The sequence below is a fragment of the Peromyscus maniculatus genome, chromosome 23, assembly GCF_049852395.1.
Source record: "Peromyscus maniculatus bairdii isolate BWxNUB_F1_BW_parent chromosome 23, HU_Pman_BW_mat_3.1, whole genome shotgun sequence".
NCBI lineage: Eukaryota > Metazoa > Chordata > Mammalia > Rodentia > Cricetidae > Peromyscus > Peromyscus maniculatus.
Window position 1 is genome coordinate 36,677,134 of NC_134874.1, and position 13,439 is coordinate 36,690,572.

At 36.7% G+C, this 13,439-nt stretch overlaps 1 protein-coding gene and 1 pseudogene across 2 annotated transcripts in view; one reads left to right on the forward strand and one right to left on the reverse strand.

Annotated features, from left to right (window-relative positions):
- Window positions 1–13,439, forward strand: part of LOC102916524 (cytochrome P450 3A11-like) — a 229,252-nt gene that overhangs the window by 119,008 nt on the left and 96,805 nt on the right. The window lies entirely within an intron of this gene.
- Window positions 1–13,439, reverse strand: part of LOC102924003 (cytochrome P450 3A31-like) — a 40,572-nt pseudogene that overhangs the window by 17,530 nt on the left and 9,603 nt on the right. The window lies entirely within an intron of this gene.

The following is a 13,439-nucleotide window of genomic DNA, read 5'->3' on the forward strand; positions in this document are numbered from 1 at the left end:
AGTATGTGTGGTTACTAAAGTGTTTGTTAAAAGGAAATGGAGTGAATGGGGAACCTGCCAGCACTGAATGGACTGAGTTGAGTCTTTTTCCTCATAGCCAAACTTCCCAGCCTGAAGGCTTTGGGCCTAGGATCCCAATCCTGAGCCCCCAACACCACCACCCATTGCAGTCCCAGTTTCAGGCCAGTAGGCAGGTCTCCTGCAGACAGATCTGACTACTACCATTCCCCATCAGATCCTGTAACCCTCAAGCCACACCTCCCACAAACCCCACCCTCCCTCAGAGACTGAAATTGCTCCCTGAGGCAGAGGCTGCCCACACTGATTGGACTAAGAGCTGCTCCCTGAGACACAAAATCTATAAGCACTGATGGGACCAATTGGTCAAGGAAGAAAATAAGAAATTAAAGATTTCCTAGAATTCAATGAAAATGAAATTACAACATATCCAAACTTATGATGCACTATGAAAGCAGTGCTAAGAGGAAAATTCATAGCACTAAATGCCCACGTAGAGAAGATACAAAAATCACACACTAGTGAATTAACAGCATACCTGAAAGCTCCAGAAAAAAAAGAAGCAAACTCACCCAGGAGGAATAGATGCCAGGAAATAATCAAATTAAGGGCTGAAATCAATAAAATAGAAACAAAGAGAACAATACAAAGAATCAATGAAAAAAGAGTTGGTTCTTTGAGAAAATCAACAAGATAGACAAACCCTTAACCAACTTAACTACAAGGCAGAGATAGAGAACATCCAAATTAACAAAATCAGAAATGAAAAAGGAGATATAACAACAGACAATGAGGAAATCCAGAAAATCTCAGGTTATATTTTAAAAACCTATACTCCACAAAATTGGATAATCAAAAAAAATGGACAATTTTCTGGATAGGTACCCCATACCAAAGTTAAATCAAGGCCAGATAAACTATTTAAATAGACCAATAACCCCTAAGGAAATAGAAACAGACATTAAAAATCTCACAACAAAGGGAAGCCCAAGACCAGATGCTTTCAGTGCAGAATTTTACCAGATTTTCAAAGATGAGCTAATTCCAATACTCTACAAATGGTTCCACACAATAGAAAAAGAAGGAACATTACCAAACACTTCTTATGAGGCTATAGTTGCTCTGATACCCAAACCACACAAAGATGTAACAAAGAAAGAGAATTACAGACCAATCTCCTTCATGAACATTGATGCAAAAATACTCAATAAAATATTGACAAACTGAATCCAAGAACACATCAAAAAAATTATCCTTCATTACCAAGTAGGCTTTATCCCAGGGGTGCAAAAATGGTTCAACATATAAAAATCTGTCAATATAATACACCATTTAAGCAAACTGAAAGAAAAAAACACATGATCATCTCATTGGATGCTGAAAAGGCCTCTGAAAAATCCAACACCTTCATGAAAAAGGTTCTAGAGAAATCAAAAATACAAGGAACATACCTAAACATAATAAAGGCAATTTACAGCAAGCTGACAGCCAACATCAAATTAAATGGAGGGAAACTCAAAATGATTCCACTAAAATCAGGAACAAGACAAGGCTGTCCACTCTCCCCATACTTATTCAATACAGTACTTGAAGTTCAAGCTAGAGCAATAAGACAACAAATGGAGATCAAAGGGATAGAAATTGGAAAGGAAGAAGTCAAATTTTCACTATTTGTAGATGCCATGATAGTATACATAAGTGACCCCATTAATTCTACCAGGGAACTCCTACAATTGAGAAACTGCTTCAGTATTGTGGCAGGATACAAGATTAACTCAAAAAATCAGTAGCCCTCCAATATACAAATGATAAACAGACTGAGAAAGAAATTAGAGAAACATCACCCTTACAATAGCTACAAATAATATAAAATACCTGGGGGTAACTCTAACTAAACAAGCAAAGGACATGTATGATAAGAACTTTAAGTCTCTGAAGAAAAAAATTGAAGAAGATATCAGAAAATGGAATGATCTCCCATGCTCATGGATAGGCAGGATTAACATAGTAAAAATGGCAATTGTACCAAAATCAATCTACAGTTTCAATGCAATCCCCATCAAAATCCCAACACAAGTCTTCACAGACTTGGAAATAACAATACTCACTTCATATGGAAAAACAAAAAACCCAGGATAGCTAAAAGAATCCCGTATAATATAGCAACCTCTGGAGGCATCACGATCCCTGACTTCAAGCTCCACTATAGAGCTAGAGTAATAAAAACAGATTGGTACTGGTATAAAAACCAACATGTGGACCAATCGAATTGAAGATCCCGACATTAATCTGCACACCTATGAACACCTGATTTTTGACAAAGAAGCCAAAACTGTACAGTGAAAAAAAAAACATCTATAACAAATGGTGCTGGCATAACTGGATGTCAACATGTAAAAGGTTGCAAATAGATCCATATCTGTCACCATGCACAAACCTCAAGTCCAAGTGGATCAAAGACCTCAACATAAATCTAGTTACACTGAACTTGATAGAAGAGAAAGTAGGAAGTAGTCTTGAATGCACAGGGACCACTTCCTAATTATAACACCAGTAGCACAGACACTGAGAGCAACAATTAATAAATGGAACCTCTTGAAACTGAGAAGCTTTTGTAGAGCAAAGGACACGGACAATAAGACAAAAGGATAGCCTACAGAATAGGAAAAGATTTTCACCAACTCCACATCTGACAGAAGGCTGATCTCCAAAATATATAAAGAACTCAAGAAACTGGACATCAAAATACATAACAATCCAATTAGAAAATGGGATACAGAGCTAAATAGAGAATTATCTCAGATGGCCGAGAGACAATTGAGGAATTGCTTAACATCCTTAGTCATCAGGAAAATGCAGACAAAAAAAAAACAACTCTGAGATACCGTCTTACACCTGTCAGAATGGTTAAGATCAAAAACACTGAAGACAGCTTATGTTGGAGAGGATGTGGAGCAGGAGGAATACTCCTCCACTGTTGGTGGGAGTTCAAACTTGTACAGACAGTTTGGAAATCATTATGGCAGTTTCTCAGAAAATTGGGAATCAATCTTCCTCAAGACCCACCTATAACACTCTTGGGCATATACCTAAGAAATGCTCAATCATACCACAAGGATACATGCTCAACTATGTTCATAGCAGCATTACTTGTAATAGCCAGAACCTGGAAACAACCTAGATGCCCCTCAACTGAAGAATGGATTAAGAAAATGTGGTACATATACACAATGGAATACTAATCAGCAGAGGAAAACAATGACATCATGAGGTTTGCAGGCAAATGGATGGAACTAGAAAATATCAACCTGAGTGAGGTAACCCAGACTCAGAAGGACAAACATGCTATGTACTCACTCATAAGTGGATACTAGATGTAAAGCAAAGGATAACCAGACTGCAATGCACAGTTCCAGTGAGGCTAGCTAACAAGAAGGTCCCTAAGAGGGACACATTGATAGCCCAGCAAAGGAGAAATAGATGAGATCTTCATGAGCAAACTGTGGTGAGGTATGGTAAGGGATGGCAACGGATGGAGGATGAGAACATTGGGGAATGGGAGGTTCAAGTTAGAATAGGGACAGAGTAGGAGAGCAAGGAAAGAGATACCATGATAAATGAAGACATCATGGTAATAGGGAGAAACAAAGTGCTAGGGAAGTTCCCAGGTGAATCTACAAGCATGACCCCACCTTAGACTACTGGCAATAGTCCAGAGGGTGCCTGCACTGGCCTACTCAGGTGGTCAGATGCCTGAAAACCCTAACTGTCATCATAGGGCCCTCATCCAATGACTGATGGAAGCAGATGCAGAGATCCACTGCTGGGTGCCAGGCCAAGCTCCAGGAATCCAATCAATAAGACGGATGAGGGATTCTATAAGTAAGGAATATGTACAGAGACAGCTGGCCAAACTAGTGGAAACACATGAAGTGTGGACAAATAGCTGTGGAGGCCCAATAGTACTGGACTAGGCCCTCTGGATAGTTGAGAAAGTTGTTTAGCTTGAACTGTTTAGCCCCCCCCCAAGGCAGGCTGTGGGGTTGGGACCCTCCCTAGTGCATGGGCTGGCTTTTTGGAGCCCAGTGCATATAGTGGGACACTTTTCACTGCCTTGGTACAGGGAGGAGGGGCTTGGACCTAACTCAACTGAATGTACCAGGCTCTGCTGACTCCCCATGGGAGAACTTGCCTTGGAGGAGGCAGGAATGAGGGGACTTGGGGGGAGGCTGGGAGGAGGGCGAGAGGAGGGAGGTGAAGGGAATCTGTGGTTGGTATGTAAAAAGAATGGAAAATCTCTTAATAATAAGAAGAAAAAGGGGAAAAAAGAATCACAGATAGACCTGGCTTTGACCCAAAATGTTTATGCACCCTTCCACACACAAAGTTATTGGAAGTGTCATGACTGTAAGAAGATGACCTCTGGGAAGACAGTTTTTCCAAGAATTGTGGGGTTTACTTGTATGCATTTCTTTGGTAGTTTTTCTTCAGCAGGGGTTATTAGAAAATTCTCTAAGAGACCCATAGCAGGGATTCAGGAAGAAAAGAAGGAAGAGGTGGACACTTCTGATATGTGAGACATGACTAACAAAAGAAAAAGGTGTGATTAGCACATATGACCCTCAAATATTCTTGTTTGTGGGATATTCCCCAGAGCCACATCTGAGAGGCCATGTCTCTTCCCCAGGAACCAGAAGCATCAACTAATCTTTCCCTCCCAAGAGTTTCAAAAAGAAAATATAAAGAACAATAAAAAAAGCTTTCACATCAGAATCTGAACAAATCACCCATTACTTCTCAATAAAAATCTCAAAAAGGTAAGGCTCAAACTCTTCATCTCCACATAGAAACTTCCAGATCTAAAATCTCATCTCCTTAAAGTAATTTGAGTTATTTGTTGACATTTGTACATATATTTGCTTGGCAAAAATTGTTTTTCTTTTTAACAATTTTATTTTGTGTGTGTAGGGGCTTGGATATAGTAATGTGTTTATGAGTACAGGTGTCCACAGATGCCAGAAGAGTGTCACGGATTCTCTGGGCACACAGTTAGAGACGGTTATGAGCTGATTGACGTGGTTGCTAGAAACCAAGTGAAAGGGCTCCACAAGAGTAGTACAGACTCTTACCCACTGAGCTTTCTCTCAAGCCCCAGAAAAAAACTATAAAAAATTACTTAAAGAATCATTTTTTTCTCTTTTTGTTAATGCTCTTTTCTTCTGCTCTTCCTTTAAGTTTTCAAAAACAACACAAAATAAAACAAAACAAAAAACCCCACTAGACTCGGGAAGAATCGTTTCTCCCATGATATCAGAAACATCTTCTTTGATACTCCTACCTACCACATCCTTTCTTGCTTTGAACCCAGTTAGGTGTGCAATATGAAAGGTTGTTTCTGGTGATCAGGAAATAGGTACCCCAAAGGACTCAGATCATTATCCCTGGTGAATCAACTGTGGGACACAAGGAAGACAGTCCACCATACAACCTGCTCCTATTTAAGTTAAAGAAAATGAAAGTTCATAGACATCAGGCTGTCTCTGGAACCCCACCTCCCTGCCATCCCCACCCACCACCTGCACCTCCCACCTGCAAACAAGGTTCTTTTCAAATGTGGTCTGTATTTGGCTGTAGATAAGATCATCAACCTTACCTACCATCTTTGAGGACTTTCATTAAAGTTAATTACTATTTTCTATGGTAAATCATCACTTCTTGAATAAATGCTGTTTGTAACCCTGAAATTTTACTTTTTATTTTTGTTAATTTTTTGCAAATCCTTCTACTATGGATCATAGCTCAGGAGTTACATGAGTGAAAGGCAACCAACAGATGAATAAAGAGAAAAAATTCAGACCCCCCCAAAAAAAAGGGAAATGGAGTGAATGAGGAAGAAAAACAGTTTACAGAGCCTTTGGTGTTAGTGAAAAGGCATTGTTATTGGTTTCATGAAACTCCCCAGGTTCAATTGGAACTGACATTTTGGAAGCAAGTGTTGAGAGCTTATTTAGCACTCATCCGAGAGAGGAGTCCATACCCGTCAAGATTTGGTCTTTATGTAATTTGATCTCAAATGCTCAGGATCCCAAGCAGAGTGAGAAATCACAGAAAGCTCCACCTGAAGTAGAAAAGGGGAGCAAAAAGGAAAACATTCGGGCCAGAAATTGTCAGTCAGCAGAGGAGAATGTTTTCTCACAGGAAGACAGGAATGTTGTTTCAGTGGAAGAAGAATGTGAGGAGGGTGAAGATAATGGAGATGAATCTCCTCTTCCTTCTTCAGAGGAGAGGGACATAGAAACTCGAAAGGTTGAAATGTTAGCTGCACCATTTCAAGAATTAAGGATACAAATGGATAAATCTGGAGACAAAGAATAAGAGAAATTTTTTTAAAAAAGGAATCTTCCTGGTAGAAAAGAGGAAAGAAAAGAAAATTTAAGAAGAAATTTTCTGTTTAAAAAAAAAAAACTTTTCCTGGTAGAATAAAAGAAAGTATTTAATAAAGGCCTACAAATAGGAAGATATGAAGAAAAATAAAGGGAGAAAAATCCCTTTTCCTAGTAGAAATAGAGGAAGGAGAAACCCCTTTCCCATAGAAAAAAGGGATTCATGTCAGCAGGATCTCAGAGTTCTCTGCTGTGTGATGCTGCAGGTGCTTTCTCTCAAGGACCACACAGAGCACAGTGAGGCAAGACCTGAACTCCAGAGGATGGTGGGTGGAGCTCCACTACTGCAGCCTGAGCAGGGGCAGCTGGCCCAGGACTTGCAATTTTCTTGTTTGTCTGCTTAATTTTGATTTAAATGTTTTTTGTTTTTCACGCCAAGTGGAAATAAGTTCATATTAAATGTCCCTTCATGGGAAATGTTTTTTTTTCCTCCTAATAACAGAAATAAGTCCTTATCAATGATCTCTTCATGAGAAGAAAAATTAAAACAAGCCCAAATGTAGTACAGAAAACAATTGCAATCAGGATGTAAAGTACGTAGCCAATGCTGTTTGAATCTCCAGAGGTATTAGCCATTCATTATATGGAGGATATTCTCTTCTCTTGATCATCTGATTAAAGCTTGAATGAATGTTTAATTTACATAATAAACAAACTAAAAGAGAAAAATTTATAATTTCATTGGGTATCCTCTTGTCCGTTTATTGCTACTGAGGATTTGGCTCTGCTCTTTGAGTTGCTTTGTGGCAACTCTTGGTTAAATTCTATAAAATGTCACATCTGAAACAGAGCAGGTTATTAGCTCATTAAATAATATGACTACTAATAATAGCTCATAGAAATAACATCTTACTGACAAAGAGCCTACAAAAATTATTTTTCAAGTAAACTTTTTGTTCCACACTGTTAATAATTAGCAGGCTGCATTAACATATTACTTGGGATCTATAAAAAAGGATCATCTTTTTACTATTTTATAAAAAAAACCCATCGGTATTGCCTAAATTTACCTCTTAAAATTATGTAGAGATTGATTTTAATGCTTTTATAGATGGCTTTTTAAAAAGGACAAAAAGAATGTTTTTTTACATAAATTTCACAAAAGAGATTACCTACTCTATACTATACAGCTCAAATTAATATTCCTACAATTTCAGAAACAACTCCTGAAATGATTTTAAAATTCGATACATTCCTAAAATAGGTTTTGAAAAACAATTTTCAATGAAAAACACCGGTTATACAGGTTGCCCAGAAACAACACAAGACAGAAGTTAGCTACCCAAATTTGGATTAGGGGCAACAACTGGAAGCTCAACTGCTCTACCTTTAATATGGTTAACTAATAAGCCTGTGTGGGTGGAGAGGTGGCCCATAATAAAAAAAAAATTACAGGTGTTTGAGCAACTAGTACAAAACAGATGCTAAACACATTGAAAAACTACAAATCTTTGACATTCTTCTGTACTTGCAATTTAAAAAAACTAAAAAAATGGCAGGTATTGACTGATTTAAAAACTGTAATCCATGTAATTCAACCTATGGTTCATTTAGAGCCTAGAATTCCATTACCTTCTTTATTGTCAAAGGCTTGGCTTATTTAAAACATTGCTTTCATACTATTTCCTTGCAAGAACAAGATAGGGACAAGTTTTCTTTTACAGTTCCTACTTATAATAATCCCCAGCCTGTTAAAAAGTTATCTAAATGGAAAGCCCTTCCCCAGGGAATGTTAAATAGTCCAACTTTGTGTCAGTAGTTTATAAATAAACCACTGGAAGTACTTCATAAACAATTTACTCAATCCATTATTTATCATTGTGATTCAGGATACTTGATCACATAGTGAACACTGAGACTGCATTAATTAAATAAAATCAACCTTGGGTCAAGGGAAGGAGCCAGCAACTTGTTGACAGGAAGTAGCCATAGAAAGTTATTGGGAGTCCAGAACATAGATAGAGAAAGGCACAGGAAGTAGTGAGGAGGGACGTGGAGTTTGGTGGTCCTATTTAGATTGGGACAGGCAAGGAAAGCTCTCTTTCTGTGACTCAGCTAAGGAGGAAGGTCAGCTCATTGCTCCTCTGCCTTTGTGAACTTGCAGGTTTTCACCCCAGCATCTGACTCCCAAGTCTTCATTGGTAAAATCATAAGACTGAGATTTAGTTTAAAAACAACATCATTATATGGATAATATCTTAATAGCTGCCTCTGATGTCAATAGCCTTGAAAAGGTATTTGCTGAGGTGCAACAGATTTTACCTCAATGGGGATTGCAAATTGCTCCTGAAAAAAATTCCAAGAGGAGACTCTCTTAATTATTTAGAATTTAAATTAAGTAAACAGAGAATCCAGCCACAAATAGGACAGATTAGAAGACATGAATTACATATACTTTATGATTTTCAAAATTTATTGTGAGATATTAATTGGTTGTGGCCTACAATTGGACTGACTACTCAAAAATTAAGTAGTTCATTTCAAATTTTACAAAGTGACTCAGATTGAAACAGTTTCAGGCATTGAACAACTGAAGCAGAAAAGGAGTTGGCCCAAGTAGAACAGAAATTGCAAGATGTCTTTTTAAATCTATTAGATCTCACAAATTGAATGTACTTTAGTAATTTTACCTTCTACTTATTCCCCTACTGGACTCATGAAAGGAAGATAATGTTTTAGAATGGATATTTTTTAGCTCATAAACATAATAAAAAGTTTATGGAAAGGTTCCTGGATTAATTATAAAAGGAAGAATAAGAGTTTATCAATTGTGAGAAATGGGTCTAGCTGTGATTGTAGTACATTACACTAATGTTGAAATTATGCAATTATGGGTAATTAATGATGACTGACAAAGAACCTGTAGCAATTATTTAATAGAAATCAACAATAAATATGCCCAATGTAAAGAACTTCAATTTATAAAAATAACTGAACAGATTATTCCCCATGTAGTAAAAAGAACTTCTATTTCTGGAACTCTTACATTTTATCCTGATGGAAATAAATTAGGTTGGAAAGCAGGAAACATAAAAAAGTAGTACAAAGTCCATATGCTTCACTCCAAAAATCAGAATTATATGCCTTTCAATGGTATTAATAGATTCTAATGAGTTTCTTAATATACTTATTAATTATCAATATGCTAAATTAGTTTTATTGTATATAGAAACTGCTAAACTTATTCCTGATAAGTCAGAATTAATTTTGTTAATCATACAAGAGCAATCAGCAATCTGGGACAGAAATTATCCACTATGTATCATCATTTGGTCTCATAGAGGATCCATGGGCCATTAGCAAAAAAAAAAAATGAAGAAATTGATCAACTACTAATTGTATTAAAATGTATTAGAAGCTTCAAATTTTCATAAAAATCATGTTTACCATTAAGGCTTAAAGTAAAAAATTTTCCAATACCTGGTGACAAGCTAAAGAAAATATAAAGAAAATTGTTCCACTTGTTTATATTACTCAAGTTCCTTTACCAGCAGGAAGTAATCTTAAGGGTTGCCAAAAAATGCAATTTGGAAAATGGATGGATTTCACTTAGCAGAATTTGGAAAAAATAAAATATGTACATCATACCATTGATGCATACTGTGGATTTCAATAGGTATCTGCCTTAAGTTCTGAATAGGCTGAATCTGTAATTAAACATTTATTAGAAACAATGGCGGTAATGGGTATATCAATACAAATTAAAATTGATAATGCTCCTGCTTATGTTTCCAGTAAAGTAAAACATCTGTTTTGCAAATTATAACATAAAGCACATTACAGGGATACCACATAACTCTATAGGACAATCAATTATTGAAAGAGCTAATCATACTTTAAAAGAGATGCTTAAAAAACAAAAGGGTGATTTGAGGACTCCCAGAGATTGATTACATCATGCTTTACTAACTTTATATTTTTAAATGTTAATGAAACAGGGCAACAGCTGCTGAAAGACATTGGACTGTGGAAAAAGATGCTGAATTGGGTTATCATGTGTACTACAAGGATGTTTTGACATCAGAATGGAACTCAGGGAAGTTGTTATATTGCACTTGAGGTCATACTTATGCTTCTGCAGGAGACAACAAGTTATGGAAACCATCTAAATTAATAAAATTTTGACACAAGCATGAGAACTCTCCTGGCTGCCTTGGCTGCTGACATCGAAAACACAACTCTGGAAAGACAGAGATACAGAAAGCCCTTGCAACAATCAGCTGATCTTCCTACATGGGTATGGCTAAGAAATTGACTGAAAAGGGGGAAGCAATAGTTCAGCTGGCTAGGAAACCTTTGAATGCTACAACATTGTTCCATGCTATGCTGTCTGTGGTAACTGTATACGTAATGGGGACCAATCATACTGGGCTTATATTCCTAATCCTCCCATTAACAAAGGGACCAGTTGGGGAGATACAGATATTCCTGTTGTGATCAATGGAATCATCTTGGCTACCTGGTACTTATGACCAGAGAGAACCTGCAAGGCCTGAGGAATAGGGTAAGAAAATTATAACCTATACTGTGGGAGTGCAAGGAATCCCTATTTGTAAAGGTAATGGAACTCATTGTCTAAATATAACTTTTCAAATTTGGCTATCTATAATTAATACTACCCAGGAGATTCAAAATAAAATTGATATGCTTCATGTATTTGGGTTTAGAGGACAGGAGATTAATTCTACTAGTTCCATAAATCTGACATTTTGTGAGATGTGGGTTAGTAATAAGGAATATGACTGTATACATGGGTAGGTATATAAAAGTGAGAACCATCAGGTGCTTATTAATATCTCCCAAGGAAAAGTCATTGATCTAAGCCCTTATGAATTCCCATGGGGAAAATACTCTCACTCAGAATTGAGATGGTAAAGGTATGGTTTGAATGGAATTAGAGAAATTAGCTCTACTCTTGATGAACCTATGCAATTGAATGGTGTTGGGATGTCAGCTCTTATGTTGCAATTTGACAATTCTGTTCAAACTAATTTGTAGAAATTGGCAAGTACCTTACATCCTCTTAAAGTATTGAAAGGAAGATTAAACATTAATGATGGACATATACTTTGTCCTTTAGATTAAATCAAAATCATCACTTTGCAGCATGTGTACCATTACCTTATGTATTACTGAAATGGCCTAAACAATGGCACCCTAATCACTATACCATCACTTGAAACAGTGTACCCTACATACCTACATTAATGCTAGTTTGTTAATGGTAGTGACATTAGATGTCACCCCTGAATGTTTATATATTCTTGGAGCAAGGCTAACAGTTTGGATGCTGATGAAGTTGCTGAGGCCATGGCATGCTAACCTGTGATGATTCTAGTCAAGAAACTCTCTGAAAGACTATTAAGAAGAACTCACAGGATGATTGGATTGATTGTTGCTGTGGTTATGGGAATTATTGCATTGACTGCTATTGATTCATCAGCTGGACTCACCCTTCATAAGGAAAATCAGACTGCTGAATTTATTAAAGACTGGCCTAAACATGTTGCAGAACTTTGTGCTCAGCAAAATAGAGTTGATAAAAAGATAAACTGTGAAATAATTGATTTGAGACAAGTTGTAATCTTAATGGGAGATCAGAGACAGTGAGAGAGCAAATTAAATTAAAATGTAATTAGAATGTTATATCTTATTGTATTGCATATTTAAGGTTACTGAAAGCAAGTATGATTTGAATTTTTAAGTCTAGATGTGTTATGTGAGAGTTGCTTATACCATTTTCTGTAATTTTTGCTTATTTACAATATTGTAAGGGCTGGGGAGATGGCACCAGAGTTAATAGCATATATTGTTCATGCAGATAACCTGAGTTTGGTTCCTAGCACCCAACTTTGATGGCTCACAACCACCTGTAACTCCAGCTCCAATGCCCCGGCCTCCATGATCATCAGCATTCATGTGAAGAGACACACAAACCAAGTAAACATGCACATTCACATAATTAAAAGTAATAACAATAATAGGTGTTTAAAAATAAAATATTGGGACTGGAGAGATGGCTCAGTAGTTAAGAGCACTGACTGCTCTTCCAGAGGAACCAGGGTCAGTTCCCGGTACCCATATGGCAGCTCACACCTGACTGTAACTTCAGCTCCAGGGATTCTGACATCCGCACACAGAAGTACATGCAGGCAAAACACCAAAGAATATAAAATTTTAAAAAATTAAAATCAAATAAATGAAATATTAAAGTAAAATTAATATTTAAACACTTAAAATAAAATATTAGTATCAATATTACATAATTTAAAGTAAAAAAATCCTTTAAAAATTAAAAAACTAAATTAAATTAATCTTAAAAATAATAAATTATTTCAGTCTCTGGGCTAGGGAATGTAGCTTAGTGGTAGAAAGACTGCCTAGAATACACCAGACCATGTTTTTTATTTTTTGTTTTTTTGGTTTTTTTAGGTTTTTCGAGACAGCGTTTCTCTGTGTAGCTTTGTGCCTTTCCTGGGACTCACTTGGTAGTTCATGCTGGCCTTGAACTCACAAAGATCCGCCTGGCTCTGCCTCCTGAGTGCTGGGATTAAAGGCATGCGCCACCAATACCCTGCAAGACCCTGGTTTTGATACAATGAAAATACAGATTTTAAATGAGGTGCATATACCAACTTCTCCAAGGCTCAGATAAGCTCTTGCTCACTTATGCCTCTGTAATTAAGTCCAATTAAATTCACTGGTACACACAGACACAAAAAAAAACTAATGAAAAATGTAAGCAAAATGTTTCATATAAAAACAATATTAAGGCCAGGCATGGTGGAAAATGCCTTTAATCCCACTACTTGGAAGGCAGAAACAATCATATATTTGAGTTCAAGGCAAGACTGGTCTATATATCCAGTACCTGGAGAGTTAAGGCTACTTAAAGATATCATGGCCCAAATAAACAAACAAACAAATAACAATGAGTGGATAAACAAACAAATAAATAGGAAGACAGTCCAACAAATC